The 27124-nt window shown below is 38.3% G+C and overlaps 1 protein-coding gene across 3 annotated transcripts in view; it reads right to left on the bottom strand.

The window, feature by feature from the left end:
* Window positions 1–27124, bottom strand: part of Egfr (epidermal growth factor receptor) — a 159229-nt gene that overhangs the window by 38129 nt on the left and 93976 nt on the right. The window contains exon 1 of one of the 3 annotated variants that reach the window (XM_077402663.1): window positions 25553–26528. The exons of the other annotated variants lie outside the window; for them this stretch is intronic. The gene's annotated coding sequence lies outside the window, so the exon portion shown is untranslated. Of the gene's footprint in view, window positions 1–25552; window positions 26529–27124 lie in introns of those variants that run through there. 3 annotated transcript variants of the gene reach the window in all.

Raw genomic sequence — 27124 nt, 5'->3', positions numbered from 1 at the left:
TAAGGCCACATGAAGAATATAAATCAACTTTTCATTACGCATGTTCATTTAGATTAAAACCAAATCGAGAAAATCCCGGTATTATTCCTGAAATTACAAGAAACGGTTTGAAAGCTGAAGACAATCAGTTAACTGCGAACAAAGATATCAATAAAATTTCTGGAGTTAAACAAACGAAATCAACAACGTTATTTAAGTCTGATACGACGCATATAAAAAGCAATCACGATATAAGCGTAAAAGAAAAGACATCTGTGTTTTCAAGAGCACAGATGTTACAAAGAAAAATTAAGGCACCGAGTAGGGCGCAGAATTTACCACCAAAAAGGAATGAAGAGAAGAAAAATAATTATTCGTTAAAACAGACAAGATCAATTGATGATGTATCTAAAATTATAAAATCCAAAATAAAAGATGTTCTGGATGTAATAAAACCGATTGAGAAAAGAGATGACGGTATTTTGGTTGATCACAGCTTGAAGAGAGAAATGCTATCGAGGAAACCAACAGTATTATTAAATAGCGAAGTTCCAAATCTATCTCCGGTTACTACGACAAAGGATCTTATCTCAAACTCATCTACGAAGGAAATAGTATCAAAGAAGATTGATAAGACAATGTTAACAAAGCAAACAGAATCGACCAAAGAAAAATTAAAAACGAAGATGAATATCTTGCAGAAAGAAAAGGATTTAAAAAGCATTACGACCATAGACATTAAAGCGATGAATAAAAACGATGTTAAGAGTATAAAAGAAGTGCATGAGAATGATTTTATGAGTTCCAGTTCTTCAACTTTTAGAAATTCCTCGAAATTGACGACACTGATAAAACAAGAACAATTGGCAGATGACATTGGTTTTCAAGATAAATCGAAACAAAATTTAACGTCATTATTGGAAGCTGACAAAAGTGGACCTAGTTCTTCGTTGAATATAAGGATTTCTTCAGGAACGGGGCAAAGATCAGAAAAATTAAGAGTCTCAGAAAGAGTACTATTAGAAGAATCAAAGCAAAATGGACCAAAAAGTTCAACAAACATGAAGAATACTCCAACGATTCAAGAATCTGAAAAATTAAAAGGTTCGACATCATCGACGTTGACTAATCCATTCAAAAAACCTTCGGACATGATAATGATGAATAAATCGTCTTTGCAAACTATAAAACAAATACGATCAAAATCATCCAAAAACAAGATCCCTAATATAAATAAATTATCCTCTCCACAAGCAATATCTAATTCAGCTTCAAAAATAAAGGATCGTGTAATATCTAAAAATTTAATAGATAAAAATATAAGCGAGACATCTATTACGCAATCGCTGAAAACGAAAAAAACCGATATGGGAGACATAATGTCTAGGGTTGTAACGCGAAATCCCAAGAGCAAGGATCCCTTATCGAAGGATTGTGAGGAAAATTTATATAATAAGTCAGGATCAAACGAAAGAAATGTTTTGGGATCTGCTGGTCCTTCAAGGAAGCCAAATAATTCAGTTAGATTTAAGTCGGCTGCGTCGAAGACAAAATCCAGGGTAATGTCAAACAGCAATTGTACTTACGATAGAAAATTGCTCATGGAATCATTCTATTCGAACTTCAATAGGAAGAATGATATTATGTCAAACTCGCAGTCAGCTATGTTCAAAGTTCGACAAAATCTGGGTGACGTTGATATGTTAGAACATCCTGTGCCAACTGCAATCGGATGTAACGGATCGTGGATTAATATGGACAGACCAGAGAAAAGCATACTATATTCCGCGTGGTTACAACGATCTGAAAACGATATCGAGAAGAATGGAAAATTATTCTAATCGCGTCTTTTGTTAAATTAAATTTCATGTAGACATTTGTTGAAATATATTGATATATTTACATCGTTACAAATTATCTATACGTAATAGCATCATTCATTGACGCATGTTGTATTGCTAATTCTTAAGAAATGGTTTAATGATTAATATTCTCCATAAAGTTGTTGAACGTAATAAAGCACATGCATTGCTTTGTATCTAAACGAATTCTTTGATCACTCTAGAGACCGAGAGAACGAATGTTTGATGATAAAACTTCGATGTGGCTTGCATAAAGGCAATCGCTTCTCGGATGGATCTGCGTTGCATTGGATTGAGTAATTAAAATTCTCATTAATGCCGCTGGCGGCACCTTGAAAAGCGCCGCGGACAATAGGCTCGAAATGAAGTCGCGGGCCGCAAGGATAGGACCGTGCCAAAAAAGGGCAGAGGGCGAAAGCACGAATGAAGCCAATTAGCTGTGAAGAAGGAAGGAACCTGTGTCAAAATCTTATTTAAAATCGAGACATTTCAAGAATTCCTCACGTCTGCTCGTCATTTACGCTCGTCATTTATGCTGATCCTGTTAGTCATATAAATTTCAGTCGTTTGCGGTAAGGTTTTCATGTCAAACTCAAAATTCTGCAATATTTTTATTTCTAAATGAAATGCACGAAGATTATATAAATCTTATTATTTCATTATATTTGTGAAAATTAATTATGATTCATTATGATTGATTATAATTCTTCAATGCTTTTCTTCATAATGTAAAATAAATTAAATATAGTGATACATATTTGGCGTAGTAATAAAAAAATTTGTCTTTTCTCAGTATTTCGTCACAATAGGATAATTTGGCTTTGCATGTAATCACGTACTGCCGAGCAATATTCGGAAGTATACGTTTTTAAGCGGACTATCGTCTTTCTCCAACGTTCTAGCAAACGATCGAAGCAGCACGATGCACGAACTCGATCCTTCGGGTCATGCTATCGGTGCGGCACGATACCCGTCATTATGCCAATTCGCGACGGGCACCAATTTGGGGCCTCCGACGTGAGGGCCTTCGGCTCGTCGAAGATGGTGCCCCATCATCGAAGGGCGCCGTGGTTCGTGCCACGTCCCGTGCGCGCGAATAAGAAACCCATCATTATACACGCGTTTCACCGCGAGCATAACCCTGTTCTGGCAGCTCTCTAGTCATTCGAAGTAATGCACCTTGATCGTCAGGGTCAAGCGGGATTTTATCGGGACAGCTGTACATCGAATACATTTCGTTTGTGTATAGTTTTATTGCACTTAGTCGTTCATGATGCTGTTCTTCTTCAATAATCTCATCGAACTAATGGCCTCATTATATCAACATTGTGCAATACTGACTATGATTATTAACAATATTGATTCCTCATTATCGTAGGAACAAGACTACAATTTGATTATGAAAAAGAAATGGCATAAAATGCCATTTATAACAGAATATTGTGCGATTATTTTGTTCAAGAAATAACATAATTAGTAGATACGAAACTTATAAAGCTTTATATTCTTGACATACTATACGACATGTGTAATACGTAGAATTCTTTGCAACATGATCTAAGACTATACACGTCAGTGTATATTTTTTCCTCTCACAGTCCTAAAAGCACTATTGTATTATAAAAAAGAATTATTTTCATCATCGAAATTTTCTTCTTCAACCAGAATACACACATACCTATACAGCTTCCCATTTGCATACGTCAACTTTAGTTCTTCTGATGAATCGAAGATCAGCATCAGAGATTGTTGAGTCACGAGTCACTGTTTTGCGACTGTCGCAAAAATATAAAGCGCAACAGTCTCCCTCTAATTTATTATATGTCGTCGAGCGAAATAAAGAAAGGCTAGCATAAAATATTATCGTGTTGCGCGAAGCTCGCATGTGCACAAGTGCTGGCGGACGATAAGGCCGTTAATTATCGAGAGCGACGAAGAGCATCCTTCATATAGCCAGGAATGCAGATGAAACCTTTTTTTTCCGCTACTCAGCATTCATCTCGAGATCTTGACGGTCGCTCCTGCCCATCCTTTTGATGCCTTCGCTTTCCTTTACGCGGCAACGAAAGTTGATCTGACCCCACGAGAGTCCGGTTCAACCCTGCCCTCCTTCTCCTCCTCCTCCTTCTCGACCCTCCCGCTGTCCCAGCTGCTGCGTCAGGCCCCGGCTTGATTTATCACGGCGTTGCCAGCAGCCTCTTATAAATGTTCAGGAACAACCCTACTGCTACGTTCATCGTTCATCGCGGCGGAACGCCGAGATTCCTCGGAATCCCGCTGACTTTTCCTCGCGTCCTTGAACGGGCATCAGGTAGAAATCTCCAAGACTCTCCGCCTCTTTGAGATGATATCAAAAGAAATATCGATGCGAGAATTACGTTAAATAAAATATACTTTCTCCCGAATTATAATTTATGTAAGAATTATAGTAATAAAATGTGATGTAGGTTTTAATTTATTTTTGATGTGTATGTATATATATATAAAGTGATTTATATTTTATTTTATAAAAATATTCTAAAAGTATCGCGAGCTGTTATTGTGAAATTGTTAAGTAATCATTATAAAAGATATTGCATGTGAAAAATATTACAACTGCCGTCTGGTCTTTGCAATCAATAAGAAAAAACTATTCTATATACGTACAATATTTTAATTTCTGTTTATCTCGGCGTGCTTAGTATGGTACCGGAAGGCTACGCTGTTTGTAACGCAATCATAAAAGCTGGGTTATGATCATTGAATACCCGGATATGCATTCTTGAATATATTTTTAGCACTTGTGCCATGAATAATTGATGATGAGTTTTATCCTTTCCTTAAAAAAAAGAAAGTATACATATTTTTAATATATAATATTTCGAAATTGAATTAAAGAATAAAGATATATGCCATGTATAATTACCAAGTATAATATATGTTATATAATTATTAAGCTTATTGAATACAAGCTGCAGAATTGTTAAAAACAAAATAAAATTATATATAATATTTTCAACGGAAGATGTTATTAAATAACCATAGTTATATGTGTGAAGAATTTAAACTTTCCAGCATGGCAGAATTGCATGTATCGGTTTTTGAACATATGCATACGAGTTGCATGCTATGAGCTTCAAGCTGCAAGGACGACCATGGCTCCCACCTACGTCAAGCGCTTCAAATTATCTTTTGTTTGTTTTAATTATACAATGCCCACTGTATCAGTCCCATTCGTTGCACACCGTGCAATATTGCGTCACGTATCTTTTGACACATTACTGCAACAGTGAGCAATATTAATTGCGCGCAGCAAAAACATTTTGTACCATCGTTCATCGCCAAGAATTCATAATTCTTTTGCAAGAGACAACTGAATCACTTGAAAAATTATTTATAAACAGCCTTCAGAAAGATTGCGCAAAGAATCTTTCGCATTAATCTTTTCTGTTTCTTATCATTAAATACTAATGAAAAATAAGTGTGTTTACGTTTTCTTCAATCTTCCAAGTGTGGTAGTATTTGTAGATCAATTCTTTGAAATTTACGTTTCTTTACTAAAAACACAGAATAAGTATACACTTATGGCACTATACGGTGCATGAGTATGCTTGAGTATAACACATACGCCAACGATTGATTACACGTATACCTTATGGGCGGCTAACTTAATGAGGGATTATAATCTCAGCGAGAGATTTCTCTAAAGCCGAAGTCTTCTATCTTTCTCATCTGCTCATCCTCTACTTCGCTCCTCCCTTTTTTTATTCGTGCAGGTGCAGGGGAATAAATTATTTTTCTTTATGTAGAGATGAAGTTCATGACCATTTCGTCGATCCTCTGCGATGCCTATCTAATCCTTTCGGATTAAGAGTTCTTTTACGGAAGAGAGGAAAAAGAGTCAAAAAGGAAGAAAGAGAGAGAGAGAGAGAGAGAGAGAGAGAGAGAACAAAAGGAAGAAAAATGTGCAGAAGATGTAGACTTTATTTTATGAAAGTCTGGATTTCATATTATGTATTACGCGATAAAAAGAAAAGAGAAAAGAGAAAGAAAAAAGTCAGTAGATTATATGAAACATTATTGGTTGAAAATAATTACAAGGATAGAATGCAATTATAATATTTATACATTATAACTTATTAAAGGATTAATAATTTAAAAACTTTTAAATAATTTTGTTATTATGATAAATTACAAGAAAATTGCAATTTATACATTTGGAGGGGTAAAAACCACAGTGGTGTAAGTCATTAAAAATTTGACTTACACCACCGTGGTTTTTACCTCTCCTTTTATTTACATATATTACAACAAAGTTTAACATATTTAAACAGTAAGTAAGAATAACAAATTTGTAATGCAATAAAAAAATATATATTAAAAGTGTGTATAGAAAAATCCATTTTAAATGGCAAAGTAAGGAAATTTAGGCTTCTTGTAAGTCTTTCTCCGGTTTACATATGTGTATTTTCATATGTACTTCGACGGAACGATCGAATGCTCCTTAATCCTCTAGCGACGGAGACGAAGAGGCTTAGAGAAGAAACATCGAGAGGAGGCAGAAAAAGCCGTATCCAGATAAAGTCGCGAAATCGAGCCGCACCGGCACCGCGCCGTCGAGTAAGCTAATCCGCTTACGGCGCGGCGGTGATACCGCGGGCGACGAAGCGAGGAATGCGCCGACATTCGCGGTGCAATGAAGTCTCGCAGCAGATAAGAGTCTTAAGTCGCGAAGTTATAGAAACATCAAGGGACAGGCGATACGTGCTTGTCGCTAGCGAGTTTAAGGACGGTACGATAAAGCGTGATTAAGCAGCGTAGTGTGACATTAAGAATTTGTTGTATTTGACTGAATTTTGCAAGAAACCTGGGAGTACCTACAGTTTATAGATTTTTGCAATTCTATAATAAATATAAAGAGATCAAATGTGCAAATTCGAAAAAAGCACCGCGGAATTTGTATATTTTTATATGCTATTAAATCGCGTTATCTCAAGATGTAGCAAAAATGTTGAAATTTTGCAATGGAAAAAAATGTACATTAATAATATAAATATTTAAATTTCATTTTTTATGATATCTCTATTCAATATATCAACGACAAGATATCTCATATAATTATAAACATCAATTTCAATAAAATTTAATTCTTAAATTTAATAAAGTTTAATTGACTTTTTCTTCTACTTAAGATTATATTAGAAGGATGCACTTGCACCCCGTCATATACAACTATGCTTGTTTAGTTTATATAGGTAACAGTCGTGCATTGACGGCGCTAATTGAATGCGCATTGATACGTCGCTCCGCAATAAATCGAATGCTTTATTGAGATTAGCTTCGGAATGTGTGCATATACGCCTCCCTCACTTCTGGACAACGACAGTAGCTTTTAGAGCGGAAAGTCCTGGAGAGGAAGAAACGCGATAACGCGGCAGGAAGGCGATGAACAACGTGAGTGCCCCTCACTTTTTTTCTTCCCGCCTGTTTTCGTCTTTAGTGAGATGTCGCCGATACATTAACGTAATTCGCTTGGCCGCGGGGTAATGGGGTAATTGCTTTGTGAATTCCGCCATGTCTCGTCCTGTTTATCGCTTATACACATCGTTCTGCCTGTTCACCGCAAACTTAAAGCCCAGGTATTACTGCTAATGAACGCTTTCGCGGAATGGTTTACACTCGACAAAGAGGCGATAAGTTTATCATTTCCTCCCCCTTTATCCCGATGTACCTTTTTGAGAGCAGAAGCTGATGAGATGCATAAATTCCTGATGTCTTATGCAGGAGTATTACAATATTCTTTTTATTTACGTACGATCCATCTTATGTGCTTCAGATTCTGTCATTAAATTTTAATGAATTCAAGTCGAGATATCAAAATTAAAAGAGCTATAACTGAAAGTTGCTATACGTAACGTAGCATATATTTTATAAGTCCATCCATTACAAAATTATTAAAATCATCATTCTATTGTAAAATTATAATTATTAAATCTTTAAATAAAAAAAATAGATTTATCTATACTAATATATTATTAAATCTTCAAATAAAAAATATAACATAGTAATTATTATAAAAATCATTTAATTTTACCCTCATGTACAACCATTGCTTATTCTTAAAAGTATATTTTTGAAAATTGAACAAACGTTCATTTATCTTACATTCTTCTTCTTTCTTTCTCTCTTTCTTTACCTCTCCTTTTCGAATAGATGACGCAGCGTGAAGAACGCGATGATCGCAATCGCGCTGTTCGCTCGAGCTAATTGATGATTTTGCCTGCTTGGCGGGCTCTACCAAAAGGATCCTTACAAGGACAGCGATTGCAGGTATAAAGACCGTCAATCCGATTAACCATTAACCGCGATCCGGAGGACCGGTGGAATCTCTCAGCGCGGAAGAGAGCAACTTGTAATAGCGGTGCGACTTCCGCCGAGACGAATGCGGGGCCGCGGCCGCGGCCGGTACGAAGAGACTTCTTATCGCGTATCGCTCAGTTACCTACTCCTGACCGTCTCTTGATTTATGCGCCTTTGCATATCGCCGTTCTCCGCGGGAGCTCGTGAGTGCGAGGTAACGAATCGACTATTGTCGCGTCAGGAACGCGATGCGTGAAACTGCAACGTTTCGCGACGAGACACTTGCAATCACGTTTACGGACAGAAGAATTAAAAGAGAGCCCGTGATTTATTCCGATCGGGATTAGATATTTGCACTGAAGTCTAAAGTGGACACGTGTCGAATGGTTTCATTCTCCTTGAAAATTTCGACAAAAATCACAAAAGTTGTGGAAATTGTTTATTAGCTTGAGACAAATTTTGCGTTGTTTGAAATCGCAAAATGTAATTGATATAATTGTGATTCATTTTTTATCCATTATATACACGCTATTTGTGTGTAATTAGAAATATATTGCTATTAGAAATATTCATCGCTTAAATACGACGCTAAGAAAAGAAAGAGATGAATCTTCGATGTTACGGAGTCTTCGTCTTAACTTCGTAATGTTAAGCAGAACTTTTAACCTTATTAAAGCTCTCGCGCCACTTTATTACTTTTCTTAATCAAATCACGTTTGTTCTCACGAGCGGTAACGCTTATCTAGGATTACATCGGGCCACGCGACTCCCGGGGTTAACAGGTGCAATAATTATGATTGGTTCTCTCGCCTCTCGCCTCATGGCACCTTTTCTTATCCCTCTTTGTCCGTAGTGATCGCCCGCGCGCGTTTTTCCGCGTCGGATATAATCGGGCCTTCATTAAAGTTCCAATCGGCGAAACGCGGACCGTTTCGTTCGCCAAGACGTATCTGTAATGAGAATCGAAATCTTCGTTTCTTGGTTTTTTTCTCTCTCTCTCTTCCCGCCGCGTGACTTACGATCAATAGCGTGGCCGCGTGGATTTATGAGTTATATCGTATGCCGGCACTTTTCATTTCTCCGCTTCCTTCCCTTCTGAAGTATTTATTACGAAAGCTCGTGCCACTTTACGCACCCCTATATTTCATATATTACTGCTATAAAGATTTATACAGTATACCATATGAACGCATGCGGTTCGATTATCAAGCAGATAGAAAAAAAAAAGAATAATTGACTAAAGAAGAAAATGAGAAAAAGATAAACTTGTCGCAATTATGTAAAGATAAAATATTTTTCTAATATTTTGAGAGTATTTTTATATACAACATTTAATTAAATCCCCAAAAATATGAAATACGTTCAAGTATAGCTTTGTGTACTACAATAACTTTAGTTTTTCTTTCTTTTAATCTATTTTCTTGCTTCTAGAACGGATATACATATACAAAACATACCGTAAGAGTCTACCTATTCTTAAAGAAAGTTGAATAATGTTATCTCTTTGTCCTACTGTAATTATCTTTTATGCAATAAAGCAAAAACACAATTGATTAAGGATATAAGAGAAATAATGGCACTGATTATTCACGTCATAAATACGAATATAACGCGGGCATCGGCACGTTGGTTGCTTCATTACTGGCGATTAAGGCGTTCAAGGTGGATCGCTTCGAGATTCGCGTGAGAACATAGCGCCAGTAACGATCTCTCGATTCACACATCACTACCTCGATTTAATATTCCTAATCGTCATTCAATATACACGCGTACTGTTCGGCTGACTGATGGTGAGTCATCGCGAGCGAAAGGCGACGATGTCAGCTACTATTCTAAATTCTGAAATAATGCTACCCAAGTAATCACAAACCATAATTGTCAAGTGACACCAAAAACGCTCAGTTCCGGTCGCATAAATGTCGATTAGCAACTCGTAAATAGCTAAGTCCTCTTCCTAAGCCCGCATTTATTTTTGATTGCACTCACAATTAGTTAATTGACTATGATTATAAGTCCTCTCCCCAACACACACATATCACAGATTATGGTTTTATATCTCTCTATATTTTAGCAAAGATTAAAAACTATATTAAATTAGTTTTTACCCATGTTTTATATCACAATTTTTATAATTTATAATATAATATTGTAATTAAATTTTATGTAATTTTTGTTTTCTTCTAAATTTATTAAATAAGTATCAATCTTCTATCTATCTATGTTATAAGTTATAACCAGGAGAAATGAATAATTAAAACGTCACATTTTCAATTAGTTAGGTACACACTATAACTAAAATTATAAACTACAAAGATATCATTTACTGAAGCTAATTGAATCAAACATTTGGTACGACTGTTTGATCCATCTAGGTTCACGGTTCACGCTGACCCACAAAAGAATAAAAAAATCGGAATAATTTCGCAAATCTTTCTCAATTGAATCATCGCAAATACCTGATCGGCAGTTAAACAGGTGCGCGTGCGCACGCACAAGTCAACGAAATGCAATTTATTCGGGATAGGGATTACTCCCCGCGAAGATACAGTTCGTCTGACGCGTGGAACACCCAGGAGCGGCCGCTGAAGGGAGCGAGAAGGCGAGAGGCGGAGAGCGAGTGACCAGAACTGGAGGAGTGCGCGCGAGACAGTGCCTCGAGAGCTCGTTATGCGGTCGATGGGAATGCGACGTTGCAGCTCGCGGTGGGACCACCCTGTTCGAAACCGACACGGTGGAAGGGATCAAGGGACAATGTCTCACTTGAATTTACTATCGGCTCCGTATTCCTCGTAGCCGTTTGGCTTTCTTGCGACGACAGCTTTCGCCGTGGGTCCGGTACCACCGGATCAACGTGGAGAACGCGCCTCTCCCCGTGGACGGCCTCTTAGAAGATTCGAAGAGGCATTTGACGACGAAGAACACCTGCATTTTCCTCTCGATAAAAAGACACGCTGACATTCGTTAGAGTTAAATAAAAAGAGGAATATCGTATGGAAATTAGCACATTTTTTTCCGCTTTACTCGAGCTAATTTTGACACTTAATTGACATTAAAATTATACAATAATTTCGCAAAACAGATTTTATTAAAGTCATTAAAGTCTGCATATCCGGTTTTGTAACACTCGATATGCATGAAATTACTTCATCGGAAATAGTCAACAGTTGTGCACATGGGCGTTATGCAAGTGGAACCATCCTCTGGTTCACAGTTTACACCAACGCATTTTCGTGACAGCCGTATGCAGCCGGGGTACTCGACCACTGGGTCGACATCCGTTCCGCGAGGCCGTTCCTAATGATTAATGCTGATAATAATAATAATAATGAGAACGACGACAGCAGTGGCAATTATGCGGCGCACTTTTCTCCGTTCTTTCGCTCCATCTAAGTCGAGTCAGCTGACTACGCAGCCGATGATGTCACCGTTGCAGCGTATTCTCCGTCCTCACGGAGAAGCGACACCCACCTGAAAGGCCGAACACCTAATACCGCCTGCGGTACGACGTCACGATAACAGAACTCCTCCTTCGCGAATTATTTTTTCACTTTCCTTTTACGCATCCAAGCTCCTTGTATCCTTCTTGTCGAATTGTTTCTTCTTATTCATTTTTCATAATAGCTCTTCATGTTCCTTCTTTGCTAACTACATCAATCAAAATATGTGATTTATTTTAATTCAACTTTTGATCTCATAATTCTCAAAACGTAGTAAACTTTTTTCCTCGATCCCCCCTTCAACTTTTCCATCTTAAATTTTAAGGAGCATTTTAATAATATTTAGAATTAATCGCTTCGTATATCATTATAATTATCTGTTCTGCTTTCATGATTGTTTTTATTATTATTTATATTACTTTCTTTCTCTATGTTGTATTATTTTGCCTATTTAATTTTTTCTACGTAAAGAGAGTACCGTCGAAGAAATTTATGTTCTCGGACATAAAGTAAACTTAATTCTATTCTTTGTTCATTTGTATCTTTCTTCCTCTCCCACTTCGGATCTCACCCACGCGCTAAACGGTCGTGAGTCCCTCGCGCCCAGAGAGAGAGAGCTTATTAGAACACACGAATAGAATCTTTCGAGTAGCGTGCCTCCATAAACGGCAGGATTCGCCCACGTCTCGACAGCGTCTCGAAAGGTATACCTGTCGCTTTTGAACGCGCCTTTTTCCAATCATTAACGAGCTCCCTGTCCACAACACATCGCTCGCATGGCAAAGTTTCTTTGTTCATGCGACCCAAACGGGTGTGCTCCTCCCAGTGAATCAATTAAACGCAATTGTTCCTGTGGTGTAGCTATACATGTGCTATTCACGATGAAATTAATGTGAAAAACTAGCGATAGAAACTATAGCTTGTCTCATAAATCATAAATAGAGCATATGTGGTTCAAAATGCACTGATTTTTCTTCGTTAGAAATCTAAAGCCAAAAAACCAACATGTTCAAATTTATTATTGCTAGCGATAATTATGCTTTTACTATAATCTAACGATTTGTGAAGAAATCTATAAAGTCCATTCGTGATCCGTATTCCTTTATTTTTAAAATATAATATGAGATTTAAATTACACCATATTTACTACATTTTACTAAACGGTTCAAAATTAATCCTCGTGGTATAAAATCACAGAAATCTGCAAAACGTAAAGTTAAAAATAATGACAAAACTGTCTAAACCAAACTGTTTACGACCGATGCTCGAGATCGCGACGCTCGATAGCAGAAAAATTCCACGAGTATCCACGAAACAATATTCTTTTCGTCAATTGGCGGCATAGCATGCGGGCGTAGGAGCTCCTTTTTCTGACGTGCGGCCCGTCATCGAGTATTTGTCGCGATCCGTCGAAATATCGGGGTGTCCAGCGTATAATAAGACACGGCAGAACGTTGCTTCGGACACCTCGGACACATGTCAGCACCGCCGCCCAACGCAGCCACTCGTCCCACAACAGAGTGTATACGTCCGCCACTCGTCAATTAGACGCGACATCCTTTCCGACACGAAAAACCTGGCCGGGCTAGTACCTCGAATCACGGACGAGGGGTTTCGGAAGAATGACATTAACATACCGAGCGACGTGGGGCGGCGGAAAAGAGGGAGGAGGAGGAGAAAGAGAGAAAGGTGTAGACGAACACGTTGATGGTATACGCGCGAGCCGGCAAGAAACCGGCAGCTACTAAATGTTGCCCAGCTTTCGAGAAACCGGTGGATTCCGCGCGTTTCCCCGGAATCGATCGAACTTCGCGCCTGTTGGAACGATCGGGTTCGGGTAATTAAGACGACTTGATTCCGCGATGCCATCTTCATCAAGCGCTAATCATTTGGGGTGCATGTAGCAGAAATCGAAAGCGATTTTCTATCGTAAATCAATGTGAACTTACGCGGCAAAGTGATAAATTAACTATGCAAATTTTATATCGCAGTAACAGAAATTTACGTGCAATAAATCTTCAAAGTTATGTTCGGAATTTCTAATTGTACAAACTCCTCAAGTTACAAAGTGCTTTATTCGTGTAAACTCTTTAAAATAAAATGTCGCTTATAATATATGAACTTTCGTATTTAGAGTAAAATAAAAAGGGTTCCGTGTCGCAACAGATCTATCGACCACGCAATTTAATGACTTCGGTAGACTTCCAACACCCAACTCATTGAATGTCCACTAATAGCAAGCGGCCGATCGATACGGCCGAGTGCAGGAGCACCCGTTACTTCCGGTGTGAGCGAGCCGACGACCTTCGCTCCCACCGACGATCGTCTCCAAGTTGGGAAGACGAAACCCGGACAATGGGTCCAGCGCGGTCTGAGAGACAGGCTGGCCGAGGGTGAAAAGCCTCCGGGCATCGCTCAATTATGTAAGGCGCCGCGAGGGCTTCCCCGTACAATGAACGCTCGCGCGCGCAGGATGCCGACACAGTGGACGGGGTGGATCTCTTCGCGTTAAGGCGTCGTGGGATACGTCGCGAGACACCGTATACACAGGGTGGGCGTCAAGGACTCTCGGTGCGCGAGGTAGGATAGACGACGGTCCGGTGCGGCTGCCATATCTGGACACCGTGTAGACGGCGGCGACACACTCGAAGCGAGCTGGAGCAAGTAACTGCTCGACTCCGTATGTGTGACTCGCGTGAGAGAGTGTCTCGCATCGTGGTGAACGCATACTGACACGTGCTCGCCCAGTTGTCGTCCTGTCTAAACGCAAGTCCGCTACCGTGCGTAAAGACGCGGACAAACTAAGTAAATACGATTTAGCGACCGTCTGTTAAACATTTTGGACTCTTCTCGTTGAACAGTAAAAGATCTCTGATAAACAAATAATTTATTCAAATAATTAAGTCTCCCCCGATAAAAAGACAACTAATTAAGATAATTCAGAAATGTAGAAAAATAATTAGGACCATCACGTTTAAATATATCTTTAAGAGAAGATATAATGAATAACTCGTTCATTCTCTTAATTGTCGATTATTGATATAAATCGAATTTATGATCCAGTGATAAACTACCTTTCCTCTATCATATGCCAAATTTTGAGTTTTATACTCCTTTTCCACTAAAGGTAATTTCTTTATAAAATTATTCTCAAGACACAGTTAATTATACATACGTGCTAATGTCCACGTGCCGCCATAAGGATATTTGCCGGCCATTGAATAGCACGTGTGCCCTGATTGGCCATCTATAGCCTAGTCTGTAACACGTCTTAAAGGAGTTCACTCTCGGTCTGGTAGCGCGTGCTGATGTAAGCGACCGTTTTGCGGCGTTACACCGATCAATCGTCCGGCTTTTCAGCGTCCAGATGCGAACTGGTTTTGCAGGAACGCATTTGCGTTAATGGGACACCCGTGTGCCAAATCTGTAACGCGAAATGGCACGGATAAGAACGAGGGAATGTCATTAGCCGGCGACGAAAAATAACGGAGCCAGAGACGAATCTGTTCCGTTCAACTCGCGTTTCTTTTTTGACACGGATTTATAAACGCTGTCTCTTTCAGCGTTTAGCTTTACGTTCACTCGCGCGTATACCATCCTTCGCGATGAAGCAATCGCCGTAATTACTAAAACCGGATAATTATTATCCACGAGCCAGTTAAATAATGACGCAAACTATAACGTTAAGTTAATATCCCCGCTAATATATTCCCTGCCAACGATGATTGCAATAAGTGACACGTACGGACGCGTCGCCGTTAATGTCGCCTGAGATCATTGATCGATAACTAGTCATTAGCACGAATTGCATTTATCGAAAGTGACAACGTCGAGCATCAATTAATATGTTATTTTGCTTTTTTCTCCGCGCGGATAAAAAGTTCCTTTCCTTCACCCTTGCCTTATTCGTACATACGAACGAAACGGAATCTGGCATGTAGGCCTGAAGCTTGCGATGCGGTCGTAAAAACCATCCGATATATAATCGACGTAATTGTGGACCGATGCCTGGGTAATTCTAGGTGGGTATCTACCTACCCGCTGGCCGGTTCGCCTTTCATTTCGCGCGGCCCACGTAATATGCGTACGATATGTACATACATGCAGCGCACAATCGCAGAAAAAGAACGGAGGATCCGTGCCTCGACAGGTGCACGAGAAAGAAATCAATCCCTCAGCGGAAAGATGATTGGCCATGGGCGAGCGTCACGAAATCGCGTGTTTATGTATCCTTAAGACGCAGTGGTATCGTGAACACGTTACAAGGTTGTTGCTGGGTACCAAACTTGTGGGGAACTGAAACGCTCATTCAGAATGCAGATTTCCTTGATCGGAGGGAAATGTCTGTTGAATTTCTGCACGTCATTCCTTTTACCATGAATTTCGATACATTTTCTCCCTATTTCGTGTAATTGTGTACAAGCAATTTAAAATATTTTTTAATGATACATTATTTTTTGCTGATTAGTTTTTGTGTAATAGGAATATCTGGTTAAAATTATAAAATATCAATCTTGGGATTCATCTTGTTTTCCAATATAAATATTACACTTAATATCTCTATTACTTTTTTAATCGTCAAAAATATTCAAATATCTATCGAAAACTTAACAACGAGGCGAGACTGCAGCGACATATGAAATTTTTTTTTCTATCCTTGCTACACGCTATATGTCCCTTCGCGTGTCAACTGATACACTCGGCAAGGCCAATCGTCCCTCGTACACCATCAATTATTAAACGAGTAAGAAGAAAGTATTGCGAACACCGAAGAAACAGCAAACGAAGCGCCGATGACGCGTTTCTTTGTCCCGTCGTTCTTCCATTCGTGGAAAAAGGTGCACCCGCAGAAAAGTACGCGGTCATGAAATTCCACCGCAGTCGGTTGCCCTCGGGTACGCGTATCCCAACTACGTGTATGCGCTACAATCTGCTCAAGGTGGAATACGCGGAGATACGTGTGTACGTCTCAGCGGCGCGGCCGTGGCGGTTGAATTCTAGCCGTGGCGAGCCCTCGTAATCTTTAGCCCCCGAGGTCAGCACGAGCTCGTCCATACGACCGGAGATCTCTCGCAGATAGAGAGAAGCTCCGGCTGAGAGAAACCCGTGTTGGTACGTACCGGGTACCGGGGTACACGATGCTAACTCGTATTGGTTAGATAGGTACCTACCGACTCGGGTCTTCTTCGGGGACCCCCAGCGTATTATACGACCGAAGTCGTGCCCTGGCTAAGACAAAGGGTTCTGCGGATGCCACGTTGAGATAGCACCGCGGCACCGGTAACGACGGCGGCTATGAGAGGCAAGAGAGTAGCTTCAGCTTTCGAAGGCGAATGAAGTTAGTGATATATGCTTTACCGATTCTTTGATCGGAGAAAATAATTATTGGTTTACGTTCGGTAAGATGGATTGATTAGATAGAATTTAAGTTAAATGTTGTGTGATAAAAATAATTAAAGAGCACAGTAGAGAGATTTAATCTTTTTAAATGTGCCATTAAATATTATATATTATTACATTTAATATTATCACTAAAATTTTTAATGCATAAAAAATATTGTGAAAAATGAGTGATGTTAATATGTGCACTGATTGTGAATATAAAAAAGCGACTAATTTAATAATTCTCTAAAAAATGTGACTTTTATAATAAAACGAGTTTGCTTAGAAAAATACAGCGTAGAGAGAAAAAGAGAATGCGTCGCTGGAAGAAATACGATAAGAGACTCGTCTCTCACAGTTATCACGTTGTACATATTTGCGTGGACTTCTGGATATTCAGCAAATTTATATTGTATGTGCTCATCAAACATTGCCATCGAATAAACATTGTCTCGAAAATTGCATATTTTTATTTGAGATAACATCTATCCATTTATATTTATGTCTAGAGAGGTTTATTGTGCTCGTCATGAATTTCTTACATCCTCGTCAATCATAACACGTGTTACCTATGGTTCATAAGATGCTTCAGACGAGCAGAAGAGAAATGGTGGAGAATACTGCTACGAGCGAGAGCTCCTCCCTCTCGTTCTCTCTTTCTCTCTCTTTTCTCTGTATCTTAAGAAATCTATTGTAAATAATTTATGTCTACTAATCCTCTTAGTAATTACCTCACGGATGGACGAAGAGTAATTAAATACGCTCAAAACTATATATATCTTGTGAATAACTTTTACAATGATAGATAACGATGCTGCCTAACGGTAGTACGAGGCTTTATCGAATGTAAATGCACGGTAATAAAATCATTTCTAATTATCTTTCACGTTAAAAATGTATAAAATTAAAGCTACTAATATACAAAAGTATAGCATATCCGTTAACTTAATATTTTGAAAAATACCTACATACAATTTCTGTATAATCTTATTGCTAGAAAAGAGTTTGTATCATAAAATATATTAATTTGAAATGCTTTGTATATGCATTTGATAAACGGTTAAATTAATTTTAAGATTAAAATAGTTTTAAGATCTTGTTTCTTCTTTTAAATATCTACATAATTTATCTATAAAATAAAGAAACAAAATTTTAATTGCAATTAGATAAATTTCTGTATTATTTATATGTTTAAAATGTTCCAAATTTTGTTTTAAAATACGCGTTACAATCTTACCTTATTGTAATCAATATAAAATGTTTTATGTGTGTGTGTGTGTGTGTGTGTGTGTGTGTGTGTAATGCAAAAATAATTTTTTAAAATCTCTCACCTATTCTCTTAAATTATGAAAGAACGCATCAGTAATATGCAATCAGTAATTAAACATTAATTTTTTTAAATCTCGCATTCTCCTAATCCTCTATCAACGCATCACTACATGCTATTAGCTGATGCATATCTTCAATGAGAAAGGGTAGCGTTCGAGGAGCAACGTTAATAATTTACGGAATTTGCAATCGCGATCTTGAGATAAAGCGAAGGAGAAATATATACGGCGATCGAGCGTAAATCCTGAAAGGCAGAAGATCGAGAGGCCGCGGAGCAATCGCGAGATGCTCGGGATGCAATCACGGATCTTCCCTCTCGCGCGCGAGAAATCTCGACTTCGCGCTCCCGAGGATCTCGCTTATAAAATCCTTTCAGGATCTCAGTATCCTGCACCGGGTTGAACGCGCTATAGCGACCGGCCTCACGCGGCAACACTTTAGCATCAGTTTAACCTCATTCCTAATGGTGACGTCAGTTCTCGCCTTTCCCTCGGCTCTCTGGACCTTCCAGCATCTTCCGAGATGCACCAGGCGTTCTATCGACTATCGCAGACGGACGATTATACATACGTGGTCGTTATATCGTATTCAATCGTGAACCGCGACGTTGAAAATAATGGATAATCGCCTATAACGACGGTGATAACGATCACCACGCAAATCTCCGACTTGTCACCCGTTGTTTGTCCTAACGTTAGAGTAGTAGACAAAATGTACTAACTACTCAGCCGCAAATTGCGTTTGCTTTCTGTAATCATCTTTAGCGACGTGAAAAACGCACACACGCGTTGGTTACATGTTGTGTATTGCGCGGACCAAAGATTCGAAGAATTGCAAGGCAGAGAGTCGTATGTTTATCGATTGCAATTTGTATTATGTAATAGCACGCATTTAATCATAGCAAATTCATATTGGTAGTCACATGATGTCACGATAAACAGTTGTTAAAATATTTAGTAAAATTATACGTAAATTAATATTATATTAATCTATGATATAATATATTCTTGAAAGAATTTTAGTTTTACAATCTGATTGATATATCTGTTGCTGTCGGTTCATTAATCTCACAATTAGTTAACTTTTTCTTTCTAAAAATGATATATATATATATATATATATATATATATATATAATTCAGTTATAACATAAATAAATTATATTTAGAATTTATCTAAGCAATTTTCAACTATTATGTTTATCGAATAAAAAAATTAGTTAACATAAAATAAGACAGCTTATTCTATTGTTCAGCAATATCACGATCAAGACAAAGGGTTATTGTAAAATCTCTCATTTCGACTATTGCCGCTCGCTGTGTGTGTGTGTGTGTGTCTCTGTCTTCGATATATCTACAGTTGAACGATCAAAGAATCATCGAAATAAATTACAATCATTACAGCGAATGTGTGCAAGTGAAGCGCACGCAATGCACACGTTCTTCGAGGATACTGACTAAATCCGCGGCTCAAAATGGTATTTCCATTTCGTGTCCTTGGCGCGGAGAGAAACGAGGTATCGTTCCACACAGCAGCGCATACTGGAGGCGCATCGAGATTGTAATTACCATCAAACGCCATCGCGTCTCAAGACTTTTACCCAGGTACAGGCGAAGCAGTTATGAATCATGATGCTCTTGTGTTCTCTCCCCTCTTTGTTGGTGGCTGCGGTATAACGCGCGGCTGAATAGTTCAACGTCTTATACGATCTCTACGCTGCAAGCCGGGACGAGCCATCTATTATAGGCAGATGATTATCGATATTGGCTAACGCCGCCTTTCACAAACGGGCGTTCTTTGCACGGCAATCGCGCTATTCGCGCTCTTTCTGTTGCCTTCCGCAAAATGAGCGCGAAGCGAGCGCTTTGTCCGGCGAGATGTATGCGTGCGCGACAATTATAAATGATTTTATATCGAAAAAAGACCGCGACAAATTGCGTTATTAGCAACACCTGCAAACATAATCTGTGGTTTTCGGCAAATAATAGCTACAAAATTACGTAGGCATTTTTAGTTGAATATGTTATTGTTGCAGTATGTTGCAAATTCTATGTAAAATCGCGTTAATTTAAATTAAAGAATCTTGTTTTATAGTAAGCTAAAACAAAGACATTCGTGATGCATATTAATTCATTTATGTAACCTAAACCGTATATAATTTACGCTTTCTATATAATTTCATAATACGCCATCTAAGAAAAATGTTTATTATATAAGTTATGAAATCTATGTTTTTGGAGAGGCAATGTTTTATCATTGAATTTCATAGAATTATGTATATACGGAAGTAATATTGCATAAAAATATACATTAATTATATTTTAAGGAAATCATTTCTTGACTAAGAAATAATCGCCAAAATCGCGACTGACGGCATAATAAAATAAAATATCTCTATAATGAGTTCTATTCTGAACTTTAATCCACAGCATGTGCTTGAAATGTGTATTCGCGTGGCGGTCGGTGTGTATATTCTTTTCCTAGTCTATACTGTAGTTTCCTATAGTGATCTTATTCTCCAGCTACATCGAAGCAGGTGGGATATACGAAATAGAAAAACACCGTCTGGCGTCAATACCCTCTAACTAAGATGGGCTATAAAGATCCATGCGGACCTTCATGGAACTTTTCTGGAGAAAGAATTCACTGTTGACCGTCTGCAAGGACATTCAGGGATGCTCCAAAAGTCACGCTCTCGACTTTGTATAACGCGTATCTAAGAATAACACAAAGAAACTTCGGAGATCTATTTTCTGTATCCGAAAAGTCATATTTTTGAATTCGTATTTACTGTACCTAATCGAAATTCTTATGAATATTAACCAGAAATACATCAGTATTCACATTAAGATAATAACTATGCTTATCTCTATCCAATCAATTCGAGTCCTCAGATTAATCGACACATAAAATGAGATTTATATCGCATCGCCCGGAGGCACTTCGATACTCATTACAGAGTGTGTCACGTGTCATTGCGAGATAAGTCGCGGTGTTTAAACTGGATTGGCCGGCGTTCGCGTGCACGATAGTATTTTATGCCTATGGTTGACATTTGTTCGAACCGGTCGGAGTGACAAATTGCACGAGATCGGTAGATCGAAGTCGGTCGAGAGTCATGCATTGCGCAAATCGCCGGTGCGAATTGTTTTCGTTCGAGAAATTCGTGAGTGGCATTTATTGTTGCCGACATTTTTATCATCTTACAATGCGACGATAATTAGAAACGATAAAAGAACGTCAAGGAAGAACCGTACGAAAATCTTATACATAAGTTATTTGCATTTGTGTCCAATCGATGAATTTGTATCGAACACGGCGCGAGCAACGCGATAAATACATTATCATAATTACTCTAATTGAGATTAGAGAGCGCCTGGTTTCTTCTCTCAAAATAATTATAGCAATTGTACAAATATATCACCTTGCTTTTTCAATAAATATAATTTATTAAAAATATTTCTTTGCATATATATATATATATATATATATATGTTTATATTGATATAATATTATTATAAAAATATTTAAATAACATTATAAATTATGTGCGTGAAATATATAAAATAATAACTTATTTGCATCTCACTCAATTTAAAGATCAATGTTTCGGATATTTAAGTTATTATTATTATTTTTAGTTCCTCAATAAATTAATAATAGATCTGAAACACTCTGTAAATAGTAAAAAGAAAAAAAAATATATATGCAAAGTTATTTTCGAGAATTGACAACCTAAGTCAGTGACCTAAGCGGTATTGAAATTCAAATACTGACTACATTGTGAGTCCAGAATTGTGTTTAGTGCATAATCAATGACGCAGTCAGGTCTTCGGCTTCGGCATTAATTTCGGTGGCGCCAAAGTTATCGCTAATCTCAACTAACTTTTTCCTAAGGAGGGAAATCATATCGCAGTGATCTCAAATGCGCAGTAGCTTTCAAGTAAATTTTAATGAGATTAATAGTATTCTAATGACATTCACGGCACTCTTTTCGTACTTCCAAAATAGGCAGGCGCCTCTCATAAGAATTAATGCTTTTCTCTGTTTTAAAGTAGGCGCGTCTCTAGAAGAACTGGAATATATTTTTCGAGTGAGTCGCGCTCAGGAACGCGGGGCTGAACCAGCGCATACATATGTACGCATAACTATAAGGACAACATCCCAAAAGTGGCGTACGTCCACGCGCGCCGCGGCGTGACAAACTAGGAGACGTCATTGTTATAATAAACGTTTGCGTACACTGCTGCGAACGTCTTTGCATACTTTTGCTCGGCCAAAACAAGAAAGTTGATTAGAAATACCAGAGCGCCATTAATTGCATTTACTAAAAATCGAACGTCATTAGTTAGATAAATTAGAAATGTTGATCTAAATTATTTCTTATTTTATTCTCCTCATGTTTAAAAATATTACAAATTATTTTGCATATTATGTATACATATTATTTGTTTTTAATTATCTCGAAGTTAGATCTTTATCCATGCCGCAAAAAATTGTTATATATATTCATTATAATTTTATATATACATGTTAAATACTATTAATAAATTAGTTAATGCACATTAATACCATTAAAATATTTTTATAAATTATTTTATGCATTCTTTTTGCCTACACAATATTTCTTCTGCTCTTATACTTTCACATGTTCACGATTCAGGTATAATTCTCCAAAGGTTCGTCGAGAAATGATCGTGAAAATGCATTGCTCAAATCAACTCGACGAGCCGGCTTTTGACGTCGATCAGCTGGAAAGCGTGTTGGGAAAAAGAAAGAAAAGTTTCTCGCGATAGAGAAGCAGGCCAACGAAGAGACTTGAAAGACACCTAATGGTGCGCGCTAGCAGATGTCACATGCTCGCCAGTCGATGTTTTCCAAACAGACGTCCGCCGCCAACGCAGCTTCTTACCCCAGCGTTCAACTCTCCAGCGGATACTAACGATCCTGCGAACGTTAGGCATGGAGGTCCCGCGGGGCCCCGAGGAAGAAATTCCAGACTCGTATGTTCCTCGTGCTCGCAGGCCCCGCGTGAACTTTCATTTTCAAAAGTGACGGAGAGAGAAAGAGAGAGAGAGAGAGAGAGAGAGAGAGAGAGAGAGAAAAAGAGAGCCCAGTCGCGTATCTACAAATGGGTGCATATGATTGAGAACCTAACTGGAGTCGCTCTCAGACGAAATTCTTCTAAATAATAATCTATCAAGAATCAGGCTCAAGTGAAGAGATCATCGGAGAAATGGTAACTATCTTTACAGAAATCAACGGTGTCAAAATATAAATGTAAAATGCAAAGTGGTTATTCTTATTATATAATCATAATTATAAATAAAAATTATATGGTTACATAATAAAAATAACAGTTTAATCTTTAGAGGACCAGCCAGTTTTTTCACTTTTTATCATTTTTATTCATTTATAACTTTTTATTTATTTATTATTTTTATTCATTTATATATATATATATATATATATATATATATATATATATATATATAACTTCCATATACGTGTTAAAGTGTTATACGAAAAATAAGCGATTTCCGGGGAGCTTCATAAAATAGGGTTCCCGTCCTCTACAGGTTAATAATTTAATATTTGTATCTTCACATATAGAAAATTTCCCATGTTACTACACACAAGTTATACATTAATCGTTTATTTATTAATATATTTTGTATAAAATATGTATGTAGTGATTCAATGCTAATTTTTATAAAGATTCAAGCGTAAATTATTATAGAGTTGACGCTCTTTTAGTATCTTATTACAGATTTAAATAAATCCCAGTTCTCATATTTAAACTAAATATTTAATCGTTCAGAAGGAAAAACATTGTAAAACTCTATATAAGCTAAGAACTTTTGCTTTGGCAATATATACCGATGATTTAGGATTGTTAGCTTCTGTTGACAACAAAGCTATCTTATTAAATGTCATCAGCACGAGAAATATTAGTAAACCTGGTTAACCGTTAATCTGATTTTAATAACACACGATACGTGCAAAGATTTATTCAATTACATATGTGTGCTAAATAATATATAGAGTATACATAATAAATGAATAAAAATCTAACTTTTGTGAAACTTATTTATGTTAGAAGTTATAGTGTATACTATATGTGTTATATGAAAATGGAGTTTACTGCAATTAACTCATCTTTGGACTGTGAAAGACACATAACATACATAAACGGAATATATAAACTTTATCTCTATACGTACTTATCAGGTCTGTATAAATTACTTGGCATATAATAACAATATCTATTTGTTTTGCATTAAATAAACAAATATATTTTTGAAAATTAATATTTTATAATTATAATCATATAGGTTTATGTTAATAAAAAGATTGGTACATGACTTTCTAAGAAGATATAATCATTAAACTTAATGGCCTCAGTGACCTAATGTCACATACTTTGTAAGAATGTCACTTTATGCAGTTCAAGTAAAAGAAAATAAAATCCGAAAATTTCCGTGAAAATAGGCACTTCAATCTCGAGAGGCTATTCTTATCAAATCTTTACAAACCTTCTCTCTAGCTGAGATTTTGAAAAGAAACTATTATTCTCTCACACACACACATATTCGTGACACTTAAAAATGGTTAATTTGTAGAACCATTATTTGTCTCAAAAGAAAAGAATGTACACAGGGAAAGCATGTCGATATCTTGAGAAGGAATAGAAGCAGTCCTAGCTTAGCCACAAAGTTGTGAGAAAATTTTTCGAGACCAAACAAATGAATTCGTCGAGAAAAATCGAAGTAACATTTGAAAATAATATCTGATAAACTATTTTTGCGAGAAAAAGGCTATTATAGAGTAACTCCATGATATTTCACTAGCGTGCTTCTCGTACGTTATTAAATTTAGAAAGAGATGATGAATGCCCCCTAATTTTTTAAATGCAAAAATATAATTGCTATTTTATTTGTTTAAGAAGAAAACATTTGATAAAAAAATATTACGAAAATAATACGATTATGTTTAGCGTTGAATATACCACAAAAATACAAATTTTCATGTTTAAATATCTTATCATTTGCATCAGTCGAAGCACGTCAGACATGCGTGACGAGTCGATGTTGTGATCATCGCCGCAGCAAAATCACATTACGAAAGTAAATACTCCACACTCGTTGCAATTTGGCGCGTAAAGATGGCAGACGATATCGACACCGCGCGATTCCGCAAATTCATAGAAGCGTACCTCACTCACCTTAGTTTAACATTCATACGGCCCGTGAGATAAATCCAAGACGAAACGAACGTGGACTGTTCTTGGCAGAGACTCCGAAAGGAAATTCCAACGTTTACTTTCGCGACGAGTCTTCCGAGCTAGCGACGTGTACACACTTACGCGCACCAGGCATTCGAATTTATGATTTAACGCGCCACCGAAGAAACACACACTGTTCACCTTCCGCGCAGAGCGATTTCGCGCGATTTCGCGAAATAGCTCCAAAAAGATGCATCGATTCGTAAATCCTAACGACGGCGATTTCGATCGGTCACATGGCACGAAGCAATCGACATCGTTCGCCGAACGTAGTTGTCAAGCGTCTTGATATGATGCAAGTAGACTTCTCTTGACGGACACGCGCACATAAAATTGTGGCCGTACGAGAGATCGGTTTCGTGCGCTTGATAAGAGACGCTACACTCTAACGTTAGCACACGTTATCACGGTCGAACGTGTCGACTCCGCACTTTACGTCCGCTTTGACGTCGCTTCCACGAAGATGTCCAATGACGAGTTTGTTTGAGAGTTTGATTTATTCTTGTTTAAGGTGTCTCACTCAAAGCTCCAAGCGAATCCAAGGATGAGCACACGCGTTTAACTTGGTTCGATATAAGATGCGATGTTTTCACCGATAAATAATGATTCGGTCTCACTTCAGTGGCGGATCTGTATCGAGAGCACTTGGTGGAAAGTCCGGAGATCCCTCGCGGATAAAAAGATACGGATCACTCACTCCTTGGTACACGAAGAGAGTCAAGTCGGAGTCAACGCGAGATAGTGAAGAATGACAGAGGTGGCCGAAGGAGAACACGGGCGCGCGCGATCGTAAGCATGATGCGAAAGAGGAAGAGTCAGCTTTCACGAGAATTTCTGTCGATCCTTCGAGACCTCCTCTTTGGTCCGCGCGTCTCACCTTGCGGAGAGCGAGTCTCCAGGTCGGCCATGCAACGACGCACAGGTCCACGCTGAGCAGGACTCTCTCTTCGCCTCTCCTGCGCTTCGTCTTCTCCGTCTCTCTTTCTCTCTCCCTTTCCACCTTCTACTACTACCACCACCATCACCGTTACCACCACCGGCGTCATCATCATCGGCGCAGCGCGGCACGGCATGGCAGGGCCGAGCACCTTCTCCTTTGCCGCTGTCGGGCTTCTTTGGTCCTCTCGCCCCACCGCGCCGCCCCGCCCTCCCTCCTCCTAAAACGCCGCAAAGCAGAAGATAGCTCTTAACTTCCCTGCCTCGCACACCTTCGCCTCCATCCAGCTTCCCACCATCCTCCTTCTCGCACCTCCTCCATCTCTTCGTCTCACCTCATAGAACGTTTCCCCTACTTTGCTCTTCTAGCCAGGTACAACACGCAGGTATACACCACATGTACACACGCACACCAGTCGCCAAAGCTCCTGACTTGCAGTAGTAGGTGTAGAATATACATTCGTACGTTCGTGCGATACCGCATATAAGATGCCCCGATCGGAGCACCACACACCTGAGGGGTTGCGTGTGATGCATCTGGACCAGAAAAAAGAAAAGCATGTGTTCTGCTCGCGG

This window comes from Temnothorax americanus, unplaced genomic scaffold (genome assembly GCF_048541705.1).
Source record: "Temnothorax americanus isolate GAGA-0224 unplaced genomic scaffold, ASM4854170v1 Scaffold16, whole genome shotgun sequence".
Classification (NCBI taxonomy): Eukaryota; Metazoa; Arthropoda; class Insecta; order Hymenoptera; family Formicidae; genus Temnothorax; species Temnothorax americanus.
This window is presented reverse-complemented; position numbering and strand designations above follow the sequence as displayed.